The following is a 21,790-nucleotide window of genomic DNA, read 5'->3' as shown; positions in this document are numbered from 1 at the left end:
AAGCAAGGAAGGCAAAGCAAAGGTCACCAAACAGACGATTATGAGACACAGTAAACAGCATGTTAATCCATCCAAGTAGCTTAAAGGGCTTAGTTCTGTAATTTCTATGAGAGTAACTTTCAGGACCTTTTGAGTTGGGTAATGTGTCTGAGAAAGTACAAGCTGAAGGGTGCAATACATTCTATGATGAGCAGTATATTTTCCTTTGATAATTAGCACAGCAAGGCATAATTACTGTCTTACTATGAATGACACAAAGTACTGATTTCTATTTGTTTACCGGGAGAGTCAAACTGGGCCGGAGCCGGCCCATTTTCAGCAGAGTCCCGGGGAGAAAAGCTCCACAGATACAATATTGTACTTGTACATAAGTCAAACTGCAAAATACAGAGTTTTCACAAAATGAAACTGTAAAATATATAAAATATACAATAATAATGAATTCAAATACATGTGAAAAGAAGCAAGAAACAGCATAATACATAAACTCGACAACAGTAAGTTCATACAGTACATTTGAGGGGATACAAGAAATTGTCAAGGTAAAATGAGTCTGATTTGGTATGGTGACAGATAATAAACAACTGGGAGCAAGAAAAAAGAAAGAAAGAGCTAAGGATAAGAAGTGATATTGACAGGCCAAAAGATTTTTGACTCTGGCAGTTCAGAGGGGGAAGGAGAAATTGAATATAGGAAAGGGAAGAGAGCAGCTGCTAGGGGACAGCTAGTGAGGGGCAGTGGCGGCTGGTGACTTCAAATCAAAGGGGGGCTGCAGGAGACAGCTGAATGGGTGTGACCAACTAGAAAGGGGAGGAGCTATGCTCAAAACCACAAAAACTTTAATTAAATACGCTGCCCTGGGTGCCAAACCATCATTATGGGAGTCCAATCAAGACAAAATGAAGTGTAGAAGAAAAAAAAAAAATATTTCAATCCATTGGCTGCCTGACAGCTTACTTAATATCTAGATGGAAACAAAAAGGATGCGAGGCATGGAAAAATAAATTACTTTTTAAATACATTACTGGAATGCCAGTCAAAATCAAGTACAAGCAAAACAGGCAGCACTCAACTCAAACCACTTCTTGCACTGCAGTTCTAATTATAATTTATATTTAACTTTATAAAAAGTACCAAGTAACAGGCTGAAAGTAGCAATCTCTGCGATATCCCCACTTGTAAAAATGTTTCTTATCCAAAAAAGACCTGCTGCCTGACAACTATCTACTTGTTTCATGGGGAAAACATGATCAAAGTAAAAAATGAAAAGCAAACAGGAAACAAGCTCAACATACATTGCTTAAAGGATTATTGCACAGGATATGGACCACGCATGATAGAATGGCATTCTGTTTAGTTTGCAGGTAAAGCCTGTAATGAGTTTAACATAATCTAATCCTGGCCTTTATTACAAATACTGTCATATGCATTTCAATACCCAAGGCTTATACATTACATCTAAGTATTCTCTGCATGGCAACAACAGAAAGGCTTTCAATGTTGGCAATACTGCTTATTAAAACTTACTTGCATCTTACAATATCAGACAAGCTTACCTGATGGTCATTAAAGCACTGCTACTTAAACACAGAGCAAAAGGCACTTTCTGAATAATAATAAGCATATATCAACAGTACAAAAATGACAGAAACCAGAACATTCTGCAAAATCAATGACAGATGAAAAGGCACTGTAGTACTTTTGTTTACCTAGGATGGTGAGGAATAGTCTGCACATTTACACTGCATAACTGCTCCTTGCCTTGCTTGGACACATCCAGAGTCACTACATGGGGGAGTGGGGTGCAACAAGCTTGTCACAATTTGAAATGTCTCTGACTGACTGCGATGGCCCTGACACATTTGTCATACCTTTCAACCTCAGAGCAAGAAATCTGGACAAAGCCATACACAGAAGTGGGACAAAGGCCCAAAAATAAGGACAATTTTTAAATACTGCTCTTATAAACTTAGAAAGATAATAGAATAGTAGGTCTTGCATTAGTATGAATTTTCTGAAAGGTACGAAATCTGAAACTCAAATGTCTTTCATTATTTTCTAACTTCAGTCTTTAATGATATGCCACTAATTTGCCAAAAAAACACAATTTTATGAAAAATGGACCAAAAATGTGATGCAAAATTATAAAATACAAGTAATCTCCGTGGTATCCCCAAAGTCTCAAAACAACCCACTAAAGTGTAGTGGGTCTAAAAACAAAACCGTGTAAGATACTTCTCTGTGTGGAAGATTTTCAGTCCATATATTTCTAGTGAATCACTGTATATTAATCAGATCAGACAATAGTAGTAGAAGTAGCGAACGTAAACTCGTCAAGTCAAAAAGTAATAACAGAAAATATATAATTCTACAGCATTACTAAGTATTCGAAAGTAATCCAAGCAAGGCAGGCAAGTATGTTTCCAGTCGAAAATCCTTTATTAAGCACACAGACAAGCGATCCAAGTAAAACAAAAATAGAGTAATAATTTCCTCACAAGCTTTCTAAATATATATATACTTTTTATCAGGCATGGGAGTGGTTTATTGTGTTGTAAAACAAAGTATTATTGTTACACATGTTAAATTCACATCCCTTCCCCCATTATAGTGTGACATTCGAGCTGGTCCTGCCCTACCTAGTAGCTGTCATAATAATATACAGCCCTAATGTACTTTAATGGTACATCTTATTTAACCAAATTATTAATTATTAAGTAAATTAAGTCTGTGATTTTATACAAGGCAATATACTACATGGCTGGAAATATATCAACCTTAGTTCATTTTGCGATCAAAAATTATATATAAATATATACATATACATTTTGCATGTAAAAATCAGTTTCTATTTTCATAACCTATTGTTAACAAAGATCGCTTTCGTCCTTCTAGACTTCTTCAGGTCTGTGTACAAGAACCCTAAAAACCTATATATAATTGTATAATTAGTTAGTATTGTTATTACCATCATTTTGAATAAAGTGGAAAAAAGAGAACCAGAAAAAAATAAAAATAAAAAAATATATATATGTATGATGATGGAAACAAAATATACACTTAAATTTCAAATGATTTAAAATGGTATTTAAAACCAATTTGTAGAAAAAAATAAAATAAAATACACTAAAATAAAATACAATTAGTCCTGTAAACAATGTGGCAATTTCTTAAGTTCCAGTGCGCTTTTAATTGAACAGTAGTAGCTTAGTCCAGGCTTTCTAAAAGAGTTCAGCTTTAATTGCCACATGAGTTCATGTTTCTCCAGAATATTCGGGATGTCTCCTTCAAGATCACCCATGTCTATGCGATCCGGGATCTGGAACTTAAAACCTGTGTCTTTTATGAAGAGAAAGGTGTTTGGCTAGTGCATTATTTTTATATCCAGAGCGGATACGACAAGCCTTCACCTACTCGTTTCACAAATCCCGTCCAGCCAGCGACCATTTGTCCAGCAGTATACTCCACTCACGAAGCCCGCACAGCAAAATCCCCACGAGAGCTCTCAGCTCACCTCTCATTGGCCCTGCCTGCAGGGGAAGCACTCCGGAGCTCCTCTGTTCTGTGTGGTCATCACAGCACAGATTCCTGGGTATCTCACAGCACAGATTGCTGGGTAGCTCTTTGTCTGCATCCGGACTGCTGATAAAGGCAGTCTGAGTTCGCCAATGTGTCCGTGCATGCGCAAAGGAGTTAGGACTCGTGATTTTTTGTTTCACATATTTTTTTTCTTTTGTTTTTTCAAGGTGGGAGGGCTGCAGTCCGGCAGTCCGATAGCACGAGCTGCCCCTGGTGAGGGGTATGTTAGATTATTAATCAGGTCTAGTGCAGGAGCAGAGCCATGCGTGTTTGAGGCGTTCCCTTACTAGTTGTTTAAATTTAGAAGTATTGTTAATATTAAGTATATGTTGAGGTATATCAGCAGAGCCATGTGTGTTTGAGGTGTTCTCTTAGTACTTGTTTACATTTAGAAGTACTGTTAAAGTATATGTTGAGGTATATTCTTCCAAGCTTTGGCAACTTTATGTGAGTATAGGGAAACCCGACAACTGTTATTTGACTTACTAACCTTCAAAAGCAATTTGTTAGTACGCTTTAATGGTCTGCTGCTAGAACAGGGCTGAACAAGATTGTGCTAATGGAGGGACTGTTATCAGGGTGAAGCAGAGGAGTGTGAGTTAGTACCAGTTGGTTATAGATTAATAAGTTGGGAAGCTCCAACCAATTGAGTTGGTGAAGTATAGTACAGTGATGGGTTCTTGCAGGTTAGCTGGAAATGAATCTGGCTACTTTATAGTAAAAGGATTCTACTTTAGCTAAGTCGCTAAGAAGTCAAAGGATAGCTCACGGTCAGTGAATGCATCTATAATTCTAATAACTGTGTAAATTTTAAGTAAGGTATTATTTTTGCAGCATGCATTTGGATAGTCATGCTTCCCAAGCATCACTTCATTAAGCTTTATGGCACTAAGCATGACTATGGGTCAGTGCAACAGGAGAAGACATAATCCACTGCTTCCTGGTAGATCTGTCAACAGGGGAGTAAATAATGGCACCCAGTTTGCAACCATTAGTAACTTGGTAACTCTGGCCTCTGAAGTCTCCCTTACTATCAAAGAAGTATATGGTAAACAGGTGAAGGGATCAGGACTGAGCACTTCGGGATGAAATAGTGAAATTTCTTTGTGTGGATAAGGTATTACTACACATCACTGTGTGAGTTCTATTAGCAAGCCAGCTGGCTACAGACGGTTAACATCAGAGATTAATGTTTAGACAGGTCAGCCTGTCAATAATACCAGTCTAGAGAAAAGTATCCAATGTCTCTGCCAGATCTGGGTAGGTTTGGGAAAACTGACTTTGTCCATGGCTTCTGTAACTCTTTCAAAGAAACTGACTTGATAACCTTTCACAAAACTAAACTGAGTAGAGTTAGGGGTTTATAGGCCACTTACTTCATTATTTTTAAGTTCAATGACCTTGAAAATGATACTTGCGAGACCAATGGGTTTACAGTTCCCAGGGTCCATCTTGGGGCCACCCATGTGTAGTGGCACTATTACAGTAGCTCTTAAGAAGTCTGGAATGTAGGAAGTGGATAGGCTAAGGCCGAATAAATTCTTATAGATAAGTAATAGGCAATCAGTCTGCAGAATACTACATCACCACACAACTACTAATAGCTATAAAAAAACATCTTTAAGTAAGGGAAATGAGGCTTACTGTGCAAGTCCATTTTTTAGTTGACTGAAGAAAGATGACAGCAATAAAATGTATTGAGTTATTAAATATACAATTTTCCAATGTTTTGTTAGGATAATTAGAAAACACGAATATTTTGCTATCTGATGATAATTTGAGGCAGATTTTACCAACATTTGTAATATTTTTTTACTTAAGGGCTTTAAATTCAGGTGAAATTCTTTCTTGTTAAGTGTTGCACCTTATGAGGAATATTACACAGGGGTATGAATGTACTAAATGTAATGTTTGCAGGAATGTCTTTACATACAAGAAGTTAATATTAATGGAAAAATGTTCAGGCACAAAAATTACTATCAAAGGTCTAACATTATGTCATTTGTTGCGACTGTCAAGTTAAAAAATGGTACACTGGCCAAACGAAAAGGGAAATTAAGTTAAGAATTCATGAACATTTTCAAGATATTAGATTAAGGAAATCTGAAAACATGACAGCTTTACATGCTTATGAACAATGCGTAGGGAAAGCTGGTTGTTTTATATTTCTAGTTTTGTCCAATGTAACTACTAGTAGGGGTAGTAAAAGCCAGTTAATGTTAAATTAACTGGAATCAAATTTTATTTTGAAATGTAATACATCGATTCCAAAGGATTTAAACACAACAGCAATCAATTGGCAATGTTTAATTTGAAATGTTGATGACTTTTTTGTAGCATCTTTTTGATTGCGTGTGCTGCTGCTTCCCTTTGACTGGGTGGAATGTTGGGTAACACTCTTGATGACACTGGGCGAAGATGGAAGGGGATGTGACAGCCTCTGGATATAATCCGCTGTACCAAAGAGTCGGTTGTTATGCTTTGCCAGGCAGCAGGGTACAAGGAGACATTACCCCCGACTGCTTCCAGAGGTGAGCAGTCGGGCAATGCTTCAGCAGTGCTGACAGGGTTGGCGACAGAGAATCTCTGGAACCCCAGTTTCGTGGACTTCCTCTTCCAACGAAAGGGGCGTCTTCCATTGGAGTTCCCCCTCTGCCTGTAGGGGAAAACTCGGCACATGCATCCTGGAAAGAAGCCTGTGATTTCTTGTGCCAGATCTTTCCACTCCTCTGATTTCTGAAATAGAATCTCTGAGGAGTGGACTGTCTTGACACCAACGGCAGACAAGGTCTTGCCATCTTGTTCACAGTGTGCCGGCGTATCCTTCACATTAGGGCCAAATAAAGAAGCGGCCTCTGTAGGGGCATTCATACAGGAAGCCTTTAAAATAGTCTGCAAAGTCACAAAGGTGCATCCAAGCATGTCGTCTGGCTACTATACCTGCGTCTGCCGCTGTAGCCGCCCCTTCCGTTGCGTGAGAAATAAGACACATGGAAGAGTTGGAAATGGACTCTAGGGAGGCTCTCTGAGAAGCCACATTATCACGCACTTCATTAGAAACAGCTCCTGTCAAGGTTTCAGAGAGCTGGTTGATAAGATCTCGCTGAAGCCTGGTAAAATGTGCCAAATAATTCAAAGACCTTACGGCAAAGGTCGATGAAGCAAACACATGCTTCCCTAATCTGTCAATCGCCCGGGACTCCTTGTTGGGCGGATGGAGAGTTTGGCTCTCTTCTGCCAAATCCTTCTTAGTAGCAGCTGCCACCTTCATAGCATCTACTGGAAGACCACGTGATCAGTGGGGGGTGCTCAGGGGGGGGGGGCAATAATATTTTAGATGGCCTCTTAGGTATCGCTTCCATGTGTGCTGGATGAGCTTATCGGCAGGCAGAGTGACCCAGGAGGGTAGGGGGCTGGCATGAAAAGCCTGCAGGAATACGGATTCCTCAGAGGAAGGATTAGAGGGCTTCCAGTCACCCCTCTGTCTAAGGATCTCGAGGATGTCACCAAAGGACACTTCAAAGGGTGACAGTGGGGACCCTTCCCAGTCATCAAAATCCATATCTTCAGTCAATGACTCCTCGGTGGAGTCCATGTGTTTCCTCTTACACAATGCTTTGCGGGTTGCTTCCTCAGTTGGAGGTTCTTTGGAAGACTGCAAAGAGAGGGTCTCCTGAGGAGGAGAGACCTGAGGCTCTTGTGCTCGGTGTCCGCGAGTTGAAGCTTGTGGCAGTTGCGGCACAGAGGGGGGAGATGAATCCAACAAATGAGCTTTGCCAGGGTAGGCAAGCACCCTCTCCATGGCCTGGAAGGCTGGCCCACCCAAGGAGGGATGGGAGCCTGGAACAGAGCACGACAAACTCGTAACCAGGGTCACACCCCGCCCCCAGACCAGGAGTCTCAAGAGGACCATAAGACAGAGAGAGAGAGAGAGAGAGAGAATCCCCGGAAGTTGCCATAGAAAAAATTGGGCATCGAGCCAGGAATGCCCTCCCCACTGGCACAGCCATTGCCGAGAAGAGCCCGATGCCAGTGCACCGAAGGCCACAAGGACGACTCTGGTTCCAAAGTGAGATCCCACTACTGGAGTCGGAGGGAGGGAAGCTAATGTTGGAGTAATAGACTTCGAGACTTGAATGGAAGTCAGAGGAGGAGTATACTTGGGGTTTGAGGCAAAATATGCTCACTTGAATGAGGGAATGTGGACTTCGGTTGAGAGAGACCTCTGGCCACAAGCAACTGGTTGACAAGCTGCAACACATCCTGCTCAGAAAGACTCTTGGCTGACCTCATGGAGAAGGCTGATGGCGATTTTAGCTTTTCTAGGAAAGGACTACATTGATTGTTTGCAAAAGGATCCAATGAAGGAGAGTATTTGGTCCTTGCTAATTCAATAGGTGCAGAGCTTGGAGCCGAGGAAGTGCTCACCAATGAAAATGGTGTGGAAAAGGTCTGCGCCGAAGATGTCAGCACCATGCCAGTTGAAGGTGTCTGCACCGTAAAGGCAAAGGTCTGCCCCAAAGGGTACGGTGCTGTAGTGGAAAGTGTCTGCACTGGCAATAAGGACGGTACCGAGAAGGACTACACAGAAGTACATGTCGGTGCCGAAAAAGTCTGTGCCGTGGAGTACAGAAGAGCCATACTTGGAGCCGAAGGTGACTGAACCTGTATTGACAGTGCCGTTAGGGGTTGCAGCAGAACTGTCAGAACCATAGTTGTCTGCACTGGGAACTCCTGTGCCGATCTCGATAAAGGAGACATGGCTGCAGTCAAGATCATTTGGGACAGTGCCGAGCCTAGAGCCGACAGGGGCACAGGTGGCAGCTCCGGAGTATTAATCAATTTCACCTTCTTGTGAGTTGACTTCCTACGATCTCCAGAGGGAGAAGAAGGGATCGACTTTGATGAAGAAGAGGAAGAATACCTCTTGCAGGGTTTAACAGGAGGGGTTGAGCTCTCTGACCCAGAAATAGCCTCAGAGAAAGGAGACTTCAGGAGACCTTTCAAAATTAACTTATTCTTCTTCTCGTTGAGAGTCCTGGTAGAGTAGTTTTTAAAGATCCCACACGGAGGATCTACAGTCAAGTGGGAGACATTAAGACAGTAGACGCACATGTCATGGCCATCGGAAAGCGGTAACTTATGTCCACAATCCTTGCACTGCTTGAAACCAACAGAACTTTTCTTATCCGACATAGCTGTTGTGGAGAAGAATCATAGTAGCAAAAGGAAGGATAACGGCTACCCAAGAAAAAGGTAAAAAGAGAAAAGGAAGAATTACCAACGATGGTAATGGACAATTACCACAAGGTAAGAAAAGAGGGTAATAAAGGGAAAAGACTAAAGGGAGAGAGTCTAAAGTGTGCGATAGGGTAGGAAAATATTAGAAAAATCTTGAGAAAATTTTAGAGTAATAACAATATATAAATTTTCAAAAAAAATTACACACTTAGCTGCGAGAGTGGCTTGACATGGCTGTTCAGCAATGCAGCAAACGAGATCTGAGGTAGTAGAGAGTAGAACATTCTGGGTAGGACCTTGGCTCGAGAGTTTTGGCTGAAACGAGCTTGATATTGGCTGGCTCAGTTCCGAGGACAGAACCGATAACCCATCAGCCGAGGACAGAACCGATAACCCATCAGTAAGGAATGAACGAAGATTAACAACATCAGATTCTTTTTCTCCACGCAGAGAATACACTTTTCAACCATTCAGCGATTCCTGTGGAAATAAAGAATATTTTTCACACACAAGCGGGCTACAAGCTCAAAAATCCCACACAAGTGAATGCGTATAACATTTACATATTCAGGTGTTATGATTTTTTCCTACCCAAAAACTTTGGAAGACTGCATTCAGATAACTGACGTTTCTACTGTACATGAATGTGAATTAATCTATGTTAAACAGTGTGAAGGCATAAGGTGAAGTACTTGGTTGTATCAAAACTTATTTTCTTCTGGATTTCTATCTGTTTTTTGCAGGATATTGTATGCTTAGCCAATAACCAAACAGTAACCAAAGGTGAGAATCAAACCTTGTACGTGTGAAGTAAGCACCTTAACCCCCAACTGAGTAAACTTGCACTCTGCATGTTAGGAGACAGCCAAGTGTGTTGTCCAAGCCAAAAGAGCTGGTGTTTTTTGGACAGCATTGACAGAATAGCTCCAAGGTGAGATCAAGGGGAAGGGCAGCTTGAAGAACGATAGGGGGAATGCAGGGGTGCATAGGTGGGGGGAAATTAGAGCAGAATTTGTCAGCTAGGATACTGGCTATGCGCCTTGTGGATAAAAATAAATTGTTCCACAAGACAGCAGCAGGTGTATAGTCGGTGTTGCTTCTGACTTTCCTAACATAATTAAAAAGGCATGCGACTCCCTTGGAAGAGGTGGTGACTTCGTTTACAGCAAGTTTTACACTTTCTAATAGTGCACTCGAGATCTTTACTAACAAGTTTTAGATCCTTTTTATGACAGTAATAAAGGAACCTATTGCACACAGCAAGCAGTTTTCCCTTCTCACTGTAAAGTTTGTTTATGCGAAAATTCTACCATAAGGTTTATTTTTTAATTTCTTAATATACTTATGGTAGATGGAGACAGATGCCTTAACACAGTAGTTCAGATGTGACCAGAATTATGAGGTATCTATAGCAACTTTGGCTGCAAGGTAGTTGATACTGTCAACACCTGTGGTGAGGGAAAGCATAACTGAATTTCTCTAAATTGTCAGTACATGAAAATAGGTTGTTTCTGCAGAGCTCTCCGAATACACAAAAGTTTGCAGGTGTGGTGGAACTAAATAGGAAGAATGTGACATATGGCATGGGTGAGGCTTTGGCAATATTTGTATGGACAAGGTGAAGAAGATTAATACCTCTAGTGGGAAGACAATTTGGTCCAGAAAACTGTCATGAAAAAAAGTTTAGGAACCACTGTGCATATCTATCATTGGTTGTACAGGTTCGTCAGTTGATGGATGGATGGATGGATGAATGAAGTCAGCTAAAATTAAAGTGCTAGGTTTTATAGGTATAGATTCCAACTGATGCAAGTTGATACTGTGGTTAGCAGCAACATTAACTTGGACCTATAATGGACAATAACATGATAATCTTGTTCCAAGTTACAGAATTTCCAAGAGTTCTTGACTAGTACTGTGCTGGATCTGGCATGAGATAATGGGACTGTAGATTACTATGGCTATACTCCCACCATTCTTGGATAACCTGAATAAATATGTGCTAATCCCAGTACGGACAGATTGCTATCTGTATGCTAAATCCAAGTTTCACTACCTACACAGACACGTCTTCAAAAGACCAGAAGACTTCAATGCCAGGCATTTTCTTTTAAATTAAACTACTAGCATTTGGCAATACCACCTTAGTCAGTTAAGGTGGATGCTAGCTAACATGAAGGTGGCACTGCTGAATGCCACTAGTACCACCGTAACCTAAGCCAGTTAAAATTTACTATGTCCAGAAAATGGACTTTGCATAAAAAAAAAGAAACTATGGGGGTTGTAAATGTGTAACCAATATATAGAATCCCCGAGGAAAGAGATGCAGGCCATCTCTGATGAAGCAAGCTGACCCATCAACAACTGTTTCTCAAAAGTACTAGGCAAGGTAACCATAAGAAACCTAGCTATATACACCTTTAAGCAGATTAACATAAGAGTTCATGTCTCCCTTTTCAACTACACAGTAGTGCTTACAAATCAGGCCATAAAAATGCATATACCCACCCAGTCAAAGACCATCATTAAAAGTAGTCAAAGTGGTACTTTGACCTGTAGTGGTAACCTATTCCACCGGCTGGGAATACGCTGAGTTAAGATCTCTGTCTCCAATGAGTCGTTTATTTGTTGGTGAAGAATTAAGGGTTGAGGGAAGAAAGTCACGTCCATACGGTTTTTGGTATGAAAGACTGGCAAACAGTACAATTCCTATAATCATGCTCTGCACCTAAACAGAAGAGGCACTTAGAGTGGAGACCCTTGTTGGGAGTCTACTTACCATAATCAGATCTTCCCCTCCTAGCTGATATCTAATAGAACAACAAACACCAACAGCACTAATAAAAAACAAGGAAGGTTCCCCAGCAGGGCACTTATCTGAACCAGTGTAGGCCAATGGTACCAATGACTACACAAAGAACAGACCAAGGGGTGCAAGACCTGCATCTGAATTAGCAGTGAGACAGTCTGACGTTTTACGCTCATGCATATGTTTATGCATCCTTAAGTCTGTGGGCTTAGGTCATATGTCAGATGTACAGCTCTGTGTAAACTGTTAGCCTTGGTAACCCGACCAGATGTCCACATTATCTGATGAACTAACCCAACAGTTTGGAATACTGCAACAGTGATCTAAGGAAGGACATTTGTCCACATAAGTACCCAGGTCTCTTATGACCATGTCTGTCTGAAGAGGAGCATCATTCAATACTTGCGAGGCGGGAACAGTTTTTTTTACTACCTACTACTAAGCTGCACTTTCACTTTTTGCTTGTAACTTGAGACAGTTTCCAGTAACACTAGGTAAATGCAGATTCTAACACATACTGAATTCTCCTGTAACTACATCAGTTAACAAGCCAACTGATAAAGTTAATTATTTTATCTTTGAGCTGTGTTACCACTCTTGGGGATGGCAAGATACTTCTCAAGACAAGTGCCTTTCATGCCTTAGACAACTCTTGGAGAGCTTGATCATGGGAGGAAAGGAAGGTGACAATGTTATAAAGCAACAGAACCTGGAAAGCAATTATGGCATGTCATGCATGGAAAACAATCCAGATAATCTTATGCAGAGGTGGCCTCTGGCTCCCCTAGTGAATTCTGGCTTACAGAGTACACTTCTCTCACCTCCTAATACATGTCCACAGGTTTTACTACTTGCAACAAATCTTCATCTGTTTCTGTCGTTCTAGACCCACCTTCATGGTATAACTTGTAGTGAGCTATTACCGGTCAGATTTGGGAGTACGTCATAATGGCAGCTATCCAGAAGGTAATCTGTGCAGGTCCCTCACATGCTAGCAGAGCCTTCAGCTGATGCATATCTATATGTTAGCGTTTCTCATCTATCTCTAAGAGCTCATCTGTTTCTCACCTCATGCCTATAGTAAGATATGACTGCAGGCATACTCCTGAAGAATCTGGAACAAGGATGATATACAGTGGGTATAAAAAGTGTACACACCCCCCTGTTAAAATGCCAGGTTTTTGTGATATAAAAAATGAGAACATAATAAATAATTTCAAAACTTTTCCCACCTTTAATGTGACCTATAACCTGTACAATTCAATTGAAAAACAAATCTGCTAGGCGAAAAAATATAAAAAATAAAAAACGTACAATAAGCTGGTTGTATAAGTGTGCACACCCTTAAACTAATACTTTGTTGAAACACCTTTTGATTTAATTACAGCATTCAGTCTTCTTGGGTAGGAGTCTATCAGCATGGCACATCTTGACTTGGCAATATTTGCCCACTCTTCCTTGCAAAAGCACTCTAAATCTGTCAGATTATGAGGGCATCTCTTGTGCACAGCCCTCTTCAGGTCACCCCACAGATTTTCTATTGGATTTAAGTCTGGGCTCTGGCTGGGCCATTCCAAAATGTTCATTTTCTTCTGGTGAAGAGATTATTTTGTTGATTTGGATGTATGCTTGGGGTCACTGTCATGCTGAAAGGTGAAATTCCTCTTCATCTTTCTAGCAGATGCCTGAAGGTTTTGGGCCAAAAGTGACTGGTATTTTGAACTGTTCATAATTCCCTCCACCTTGACTAAAGCCCCAGTTCCAGCTGAAGAAAAGCAATCCCAAGCATGATACTGCCACCATCATGCTTCACCGTGGGGATGGTGTTCTTTTGGTGACGAAAAGTGCTGTTTTTGCACCAAACATTCCTTTTGGAATTGTGGCCAAAAAGTTCAACCTTAGTCTCATCAGACCATAACACATTTTCCCACATGCTTTTAGGAGACCTGATTTATTTATTTATTTTTATTTATTTATTTTACATTTGTTTACCAGGCTAGTCCAACTGGATACATTTCCATTTTCAGCAGAGGCCCATGGAGAAAAGCTCCACATTGAAGTTAATACAAAAGTCATTTACATAAAGAAAGTAAGTAGTTAGTAAAATACAAACAGAAATAAGGTTCAATCTAGATTATACCAGTTGAAAATATATACTGGGAAGGACACTTACTCTAATTTTATTTACATTACAAGATAGGGGAGTTGTACTTTAGTAAAACATACATGAAGAGTATAATTGATTAAGTAAATAAACCATACAGAGTTCTATATTAATTCATATCAGAGGCTAATTAACAAGGGTGTTTTAGAGATTGTCTACTCAAGGGGAGCGAGTAGAGAGAGGTAAGACAGGGTGATTAAGAGAAGAGTAATTAGTAGAATCATAAGATTAGTTGGGATTGATGCATGGGCATAGCCAGAGTGTTTTTAGATGTTGTTTGAGCTTTTGTTTAAAGAGTAAGGGTGACGAAGTAGAAGTTAGAGTGGTAGGTAGAAGATTCCAGTATTTACGTATGGTGCTGGAGAACAGTGAGTCGCCTGCTATGTTATTGGACTTAGTTAGCTTCACAAGAAGTTCATTAGAGGAGCGTAATGAAATTAGGTTAGAATAGGGAGAAATAAGGTCAGAAAGTATAGGGGTATTTTTTGGTTGGTAAAATATCCTATGAACAAAGGTAAGTTGGGAGAGTAATAGCATATTTTTTAGTTCTAGCCAGTCTAGTTGTTGTAGATTCTGACAGTGGTGAGTTCTAAATGGGTTTGCGGTAGCAAATCTAGCAATGCTATTGTATGCATTTGCTAGTTTAGTGAAGTTATTTTTCTTTAGGTTAGTGTATATGGATGAAGCATAAAGAAGAGTGGAAATAAGATGAGAGTGAGCGAGTGTTAATTTTGGCCTGTGGAGTTAAAAGGTTTTAATTCTACATAAGGAGCCGAGTTTTCTATCTACGGTTTTAATAGTGTTATTAATGTGATTATCAAAAGTGAGGTTATTGTCAATTATAATACCTATCAGCTTAGTGGTAGAGTCAGGGGCTATATGTGTGCCATTGTTGGAAGTAATAGAGAAGTCTATGAGGGGGGACTTACTATTAGGCCTGAAGAGCAGGAGTTTGGTTTTATTGGCATTCAAAAGGAGGCAGCGTTTCAAGAACCATGCCTCAACTGTGCTAAATACATTCTGTGTTAAGGTTTGTAGTTCAGGGGAGGTGTTAGCAGAGCATATAAGTGTTGAGTCATCTGCATACTGAATACATGTAGCTTGAGGTATTGCTACATGTAAGTCATTTATGAATAAAGAAAAGAGGAGAGGCCCTAGGATGGAACCCTGTGGGACTCCAAGAGAGACTGGCAGAAGTGATGAAAGTGTGTTATCCCAGGGAACTGCCTGTTGCCTGTTACTAAGGTAGGAAGTGAACCATTGAATAGCTTTGGTATCTAGAGAGGGAGATTCAAGGGTTTTTATGAGCATATTGTGGTTTACCATGTCAAAGGCTTTTGACAGGTCTATAAAGAGTGCTGATGACAGGATACTATTATTGCGGTTTCTATTGATACACTCGGTAAAAGATAGGAGAGCTGTTGTAGTGCTATGAAATGGCCTAAAGCCATGTTGTCAGTTGGCTAGTAAGTTATATTGAATTAAGTGGTGCATTAGCTGATGATGAATACATTTCTCCATAATTTTTGCTAAGGGTGATAAGAGTGCTACAGGCCTGTAGTTAGAATACTCATTTGAGCTACCTCCTTTATGTAAAGGGATTATGTGGGAAATTTTCCAGATAGCAGGGATGATTCCTTCATTGATGGTTCTGTTTATAAGGAGGGATATGGGATAAGCAACTGCTTCAGCTGCTTTTTGAAGGTATACAGATGGTAACTGATCTGCAGATGGGGTACAAGGTTTGTGTTTTTGGATGAGTTTTAGGATGTAGGAAGTAGAGATGGGTTGTAGTTGGAATATAGGGAGATTAGCAGATGTGCAGGTGGGAAGGTTAGATTTGTCTATTGTGAGATGACTCGCTAGTGAATTAATAGTGTTTGTGAAAAAGGAATTAAAGGCATTGGCAGTTTGACGTGAGGTATTCTTTTCGGCCCCTAAAGGGGAAGGTGTATTAGAGTGGCCTGGGTGTAGGAGCGAATTTAATGTTGATCAGAACCTTTTGGGGTTGTTATGATGAGTTTGCTGTAATTTACAGTAATAGTTCTTTTTATCTAAAAAAACAGCTTTTTTAGTGCTATTTCTTAACTGTCTGATGTACTGTTTTGCAAATTTTAGCCGGGGCTGGATGTTTTTCTGTGTAACTCTACCCCATAGTCCAGACATTTGGAGAACACGGGAGATTGTTGTCACATGCAGTACACAACCAGTACTTGCCAAAAATTCCTTTAGTGTTGCTGTAGGTCTCCTGGCAGCCTCCCTGACCAGTTTTCATCTGGTCTTTTAATCAGTTTTGGAGGGAAGTCCAGTTCTTTGCAACATCACTGTTGTCCCATATTTTCTCCACTTTTTGATGATTGTCTTCACTGTGTTCTAGGGTATATCCAAAGCTGTGGAAATTTTTTTTGTACCCTTCTCCTGACTGATACCTTTCAACAATAAAATCCCTTTGATGCTTTGTAAGCTCTCTGTGAACCATGGGTTTTGCTGTAGCAAGCAACTGAGTAAATGTCAGGAAAATCCTACTAGGACAGCTTAACTTTATTTGGGGTTAATCAGTCTCCAACTGATGGCAGGTGTGTACCCAAGAAGACTGAATGCTGTAATTAAACCAAAAGGTGCTTCAACAAAGTATTAGTTTAAGGCTGTGCACACTTATGGAAACGGCTTAATTGTACCGTTTTTTATGTTTTATATTTTTTCCCCTAACAGATTTGTTTGTTTTTCAATTAAATTGTACAGGTTAAGGGCACATTAAAGGTGGGAAAAGTTTTGAAAATACTTATTGTGGTCTCATATTTATTATATCACAAAAAACAGGGATTATAACAGGTGTGTGTGCAATTTTTATATCCACTGTATGACCCCTTTGTGGGGAAACCCTCAGATTCATGAAGTTCTCTGCAGTAGTATGTAGTCTTGTTTTTATCCCTATATTCCCAGAACAGACAATTATCTAAGAAACTTGGCTTTGGGTACCACTCAGATCTGTACTCACATCCATGAACTGCTACCTAATTTCTAGTACTTTTTCAAAAGTCTCACATACGTCTCTCCAGTATTACGCTAACATTATAACAAAGGAGAACATTTCAATTCACATAATTCAGTCTGAAGAAGTCTTAAACAGAGACAAAAACACTAAACTTTTTTTCCAGTCTGGTGATTACTTATTCCTCCACCAGCCTATCAATCATTTCTTCAGGATATTCTCTATTCAAAAACTTCTTAGCCCTTAAAACAACTTCTTCATAACCACAGCAGCTACTTAGTTTTTCATTCAGTTCTTAAATACAAAATAATTACTATTTAGTATAAAAACTAAGAATACCATATGAGCGAGGATCAGCTGATGAGATGCCGTGCCAAGAGCTGAAATTTATGCTGAAAGATGCAGTGACAGCCTGGAGATTATCTTCCCAAAGCTGCAAAGACCTGGTGCTCTCATGCTTGTTGATGCATTAAAATTACTGTCAGATTGTCTCTACTGATTTGAAAGTGACTAGTATGGAAATTTTCTTAAATATGTTAAGGTGCCCCACACTGCTTTTGCTTCTTTCAGGTTGACGTAAAGAAACCTTTCTTGCTGAGACCTGCGACTATGAAATGAAAAGTCGCCAAAGTGAGGTCTGCACATGCATAACTCAAACATTCTTTTGCAAACTAACAAGTTACTGTCACAGGATGTAATGGCATCCCTTTGTCTAGGCTGACTGGATCCATCCACCAGCAAATCTGTTCTGCCCACAGGAGTTGCATCAGTTTTTCCACAGAATCTCGTTACTCTCATGACAAAGAAGGATAAAATCCTGACTATAACCAGGGTGACCAAAGTTCAACTAGAGGCTCAGGTGCCTACTGGGATTGGCAGGGAGAGGAGAATAATGATGTAGCTTTAACAGCTCATCTCTCTTCACAGTAAGGTTGCAGGGGCACATGTCCAGGACATAGTCCTGTGGTGAAGTCCCTGGTCAAGACTTGATGCATGAGATTACCAGGTCCTAGGGAGGCACGGCAGCATTGACTGGTTATGTAGCTTGCTGAAGTGAGTGACAAGATTTTACTGATGCTCATGTGCAGTGGGGTTACTGCTAAACACTACAACTCCCCTGATGCTTATCTTAATGATGATTCCTCTTACTTGACTTTCACCTCTAGTTTGAGGGAGACAAATGGACCAGCTGGGGATGATGACTAGCCAGCATGGGAGAAAAAGTAAAAATTTCCAGTAAATCTAATGTTCCAAATATTTCCAGAGAGGCCACCAAAGTCCTTTGCTACAGTCTTGCATAAGGTGCCAAGAAGAAATTTGGTCTACAGCCTTTAAAATTGCACTGATCAAACAGTGTACTGTTAAAGAGAAATCTAATTTCTTTGGTCTGAGGTAGAAAAACTTTTACCTGGACTAAATTTGTAGCAGTTCTTAGGAGGGCCACTGATGTTGCAAAAAGCAGGCATAATTCATGGTGGTCCTTTAGACGTGTCTATGAAACTATCACTGTGATGACGTGTAACCACTTCTCCTAGGATTGGGCTACCATCAGGCAATCATCTAAGTAAGGGAAGATGTTATTGTTCTACTTTCTCAAGTATTCAAAGCCTGGAACAAACATTTGGTAAATACTCTGGGACTATGGCAATCTCATATGGAAGAATGGCAATCTCATATGGAAGAAATGCAAAGTGGAAATGTGAAAGAGCCATTTAGAAACTCAGGAAGTGTTTATGTGATGGACTTACTGGAATGTGAAGGGAAACGGCATCCTTGCTAATAAAAAGTTAAGTTTTACCATAACTAGGCGTCTGTGTTGTCTTCCTTCATTCATCCTCATAACAGGGTCTCAGATCTGACTTGACCATATTTCACAGACTTGGATCCAACTCTTAAGCTCCTCTCTCACACCCACAATGCCCCTTGTCCACCCAACTATCTCAGATCGAGTTTGCCAACCCAGAAATACCACATACAGACAAAGATCAGCAAGACAGGCTCAGATATAGGACACAAGAGTCCTGAGATCATCCAGGTTCCTCAAGAAGAAAGGCAGGGGGGTGGTTGTGTGGGAAAGTGAAGATGAATGAAGGAAGACAACACAGATGCCTAGTTATGGTAAGACATAACTTTTTAATCTGATGTTGTCTCCTTCATTCACTCTCACAACAGGGTCAGAGTTCCCAGATAAGAGAACCTTGGGAAACCCTCATGGAAAGATATGCCAGAGCACCATCAAGCCAAAGGAAGCCCTGTTCCAGGATATAACATAATTTGTAATGTGACAAAAAGGTGAGACTATTAGACCATGTAGCTGCTGCACAAATGTCATCAATACAGGTTCTTGCATAGAAAGCAGAAGTAGCAGCCATGGCTCTGGTGGAATGCGCCCTAGGAGGTTTAGGTAACTGTAATCCTCTAGACGAATAAATGAAAGAAATGCAGTCTGAGATCCATTTTGCCAAGGGAATTTTGATACCGCTTGTCAAAGTCTATTCGAAGAGAAGGCTATAAAAAGCTGGTCAGATTTACTGCATTGTCTAGTCCTGTGTAGATAAAAATGGAGATGTCTAAGAACGTCTGAAAGGGGAAGAACATGCTCCCCTTTGTTAGAAAAATTGGGAAAGAACACTGGCAGTTCAATGGACTGGTTAATATTGCTTTCTGTAGCTACTTTACACATAAAAGATGGATTAGTGCACAAGGAAACTATTACTATGGAACAAAATGCAAGAAGGTTTAGAAGATAGGGCTTGAAGTTCAGAAATCCTCTTGGCAGAAGTCACAGCCACCAAAAGAGCTGTTTTCCAAGACAGAAACTTAATGTCACAATTAGCCGCAGGTTCATAGGGGCCCTGTGTCAATGCCTGCAGCACTAGAGTAAGGTCCCATGGAGCAGAAGGATCCCTAACTGGAAGCTTTAATAAAAAACACCCTTCGTGAAGGATTTACACAATCTAAATGTGAACAAGGAACACTTTTGGCTCGCTGCGTGAAAATTAGAAATAGCAGCTAACTGCAACTTGATAGTGAAGAAACTGGAACCTGCGTCAATAAGGGTACTGAGAAACAGTAACACGTCTGAAAAAGGTGCTGAGAAAGGATCAATTTTCCTGTTAATGGCCCAAACAACAAACCTCTTCCACTTGCTATCATAAGCTTTCTCGAGGAAAGTCTTTTGTGATGCCAAAATAATTTTACAGACAAGGGACTGAAGCCTAAACAGTCTAATCAAGTTTGGAGGTGAAGAAACCAGGTGGTCAACTTCAGGGTGAGAAGATTTGGAAGTATCCCTGACAGGTGAGCAAGGAGGTCTTGAGTGGGCTCCAGAATCCAAGGAGGATACTTCAGGTGAGACCAGAGGAAGGGGAACCACACTTGACAAGGCTAAACAGGGGCAATGAGGATGACTGCTCTCTTCAATCTGCTTGCCTTCTGAAGAAATATAGGGATAAGTTGGACAGAAGAGAAAGCATACAGGAGATCCATGGGTCAATTGTGAACTAGGGCATCCCTTGGGGCCTCCCCGGAGGGGGGATCAGAGCGAAAAGCTTGCTGCATTTGTTGTTGAGCGGAGAGGCAAAGAGGTTGTAGCAATGTTGACCCTAAAGGCTGAAGATCATGTTCTCTACTGAATGGTTGAGGGACCACTCATGCGGAATCAGAAGCAATCTGCTGAGCCTGTCCGCCACATTGTTGGTTTTCCCTGGACCACGGGTTGCAATCAGAAGGTGGTCAGAAGAGATCGTCCACTCCCACACTCTCATGGCCTCCCTGCATAAGTGATAAGAATGGGTTCTTCCTTGCTTGTTGATGTACCAGACAACTGACATGTCAGTGTGTACTGCAATAGACCCAAGGGGAGAACTTCCTGAAAGGCTTGCAACATTAGGAAGACAGCTCTCATCTCCAGGACACTGATATGCATCCTGGTCTCATCAGCTGTAATGCCCCCCCACCAGAACTGGGAAGCATCTGTGGTCACGGTGGCTATCGTAGGATCACTGACAAACAGTCTGCCAAGGATAACTGTCTGAATGAATCTACCAACTGACATGATGCCTGCAGATGGAAGTCAATTTGATGTGAAGGGACAAGGGCTGAGAAAGACTGGAACATTGACTGGCTAGTGTTCACTTTTGAACCTGCATGAAGAACCTGGCCACGGGAACTAACAGGATGGCTGCAGACATGGACCCCAAGACCTGCAGGATCAGATGAGTGGACAGGGCTTGTTTCGCTAATAACTGTTGAACTTGAATCCTCAGAATGGCTACACGGTGCAGGGGAAGATAAGCTATCTGATCTCTGGTATCGAGCTGCAAACCTATGAACTCTAGGTTCTGAACCAGAGCAAGATTGGACTTGTTCATGTTTATGATGACGCCTAGGGACTGTGCTAACTGGAGTAAGTACTCCCTGGCTTGAATCAGTTGATGCTTAGTGGGAGCAGTCAGGAGCCAATCGTCTAAATATGGAAACACCTGGAATCCCTTGAGCCTCAGGCGAGTGCCAATGGTAAGGATTCAGGCTCCTCGATTACTGGCTCAGAGTGGGGACATCACACTGAAACAACTCAGTGCCTTGATGGAAAAGGTAGAGGATAGGACAGGACCTGAGACACCCTGTTGGACGGTGGAAACTCTAGACTGCAAGGTGTTGGTTCCCTCTTAAAAGCAGATGTTGCTACAAAACAGTGAATAAATTGAGTATACCAGTTCTTTCGTAGCCAGATAATTTTGCCTGGTCATCTATTTATGAGGGGTTACTACATCTGCCTCCTTACAAGCCTTCTGGGCAGGAAAGCTACAGAATGGCTGGCTAGAGGAACCACCAAGCAAGACGGAAGAGGCAACTTTGACAGACCTCTTGCAAGATCTTGTCAGATAAAAAAAAGAGGTTCTTAGGGCCAAGCCCATTTCTCAATCATCAAATCAACCATCACCTCAAACCTGGGTCATCAAGAAAAGTGTCCTACATTGCAGTTGGCTGGTGTTGGTGATTC

At 40.9% G+C, this 21,790-nt stretch overlaps 1 protein-coding gene across 1 annotated transcript in view; it reads right to left on the bottom strand.

Moving 5' to 3' along the window:
• MIA3 (MIA SH3 domain ER export factor 3) overlaps positions 1–21,790 on the bottom strand; it is a 1,691,550-nt gene that overhangs the window by 273,140 nt on the left and 1,396,620 nt on the right. The window lies entirely within an intron of this gene.

The sequence above is a fragment of the Protopterus annectens genome, chromosome 1.part2, assembly GCF_019279795.1.
Source record: "Protopterus annectens isolate FY-2018-M chromosome 1.part2, PAN1.0, whole genome shotgun sequence".
Lineage (NCBI taxonomy): Eukaryota > Metazoa > Chordata > Ceratodontiformes > Protopteridae > Protopterus > Protopterus annectens.
This window is presented reverse-complemented; position numbering and strand designations above follow the sequence as displayed.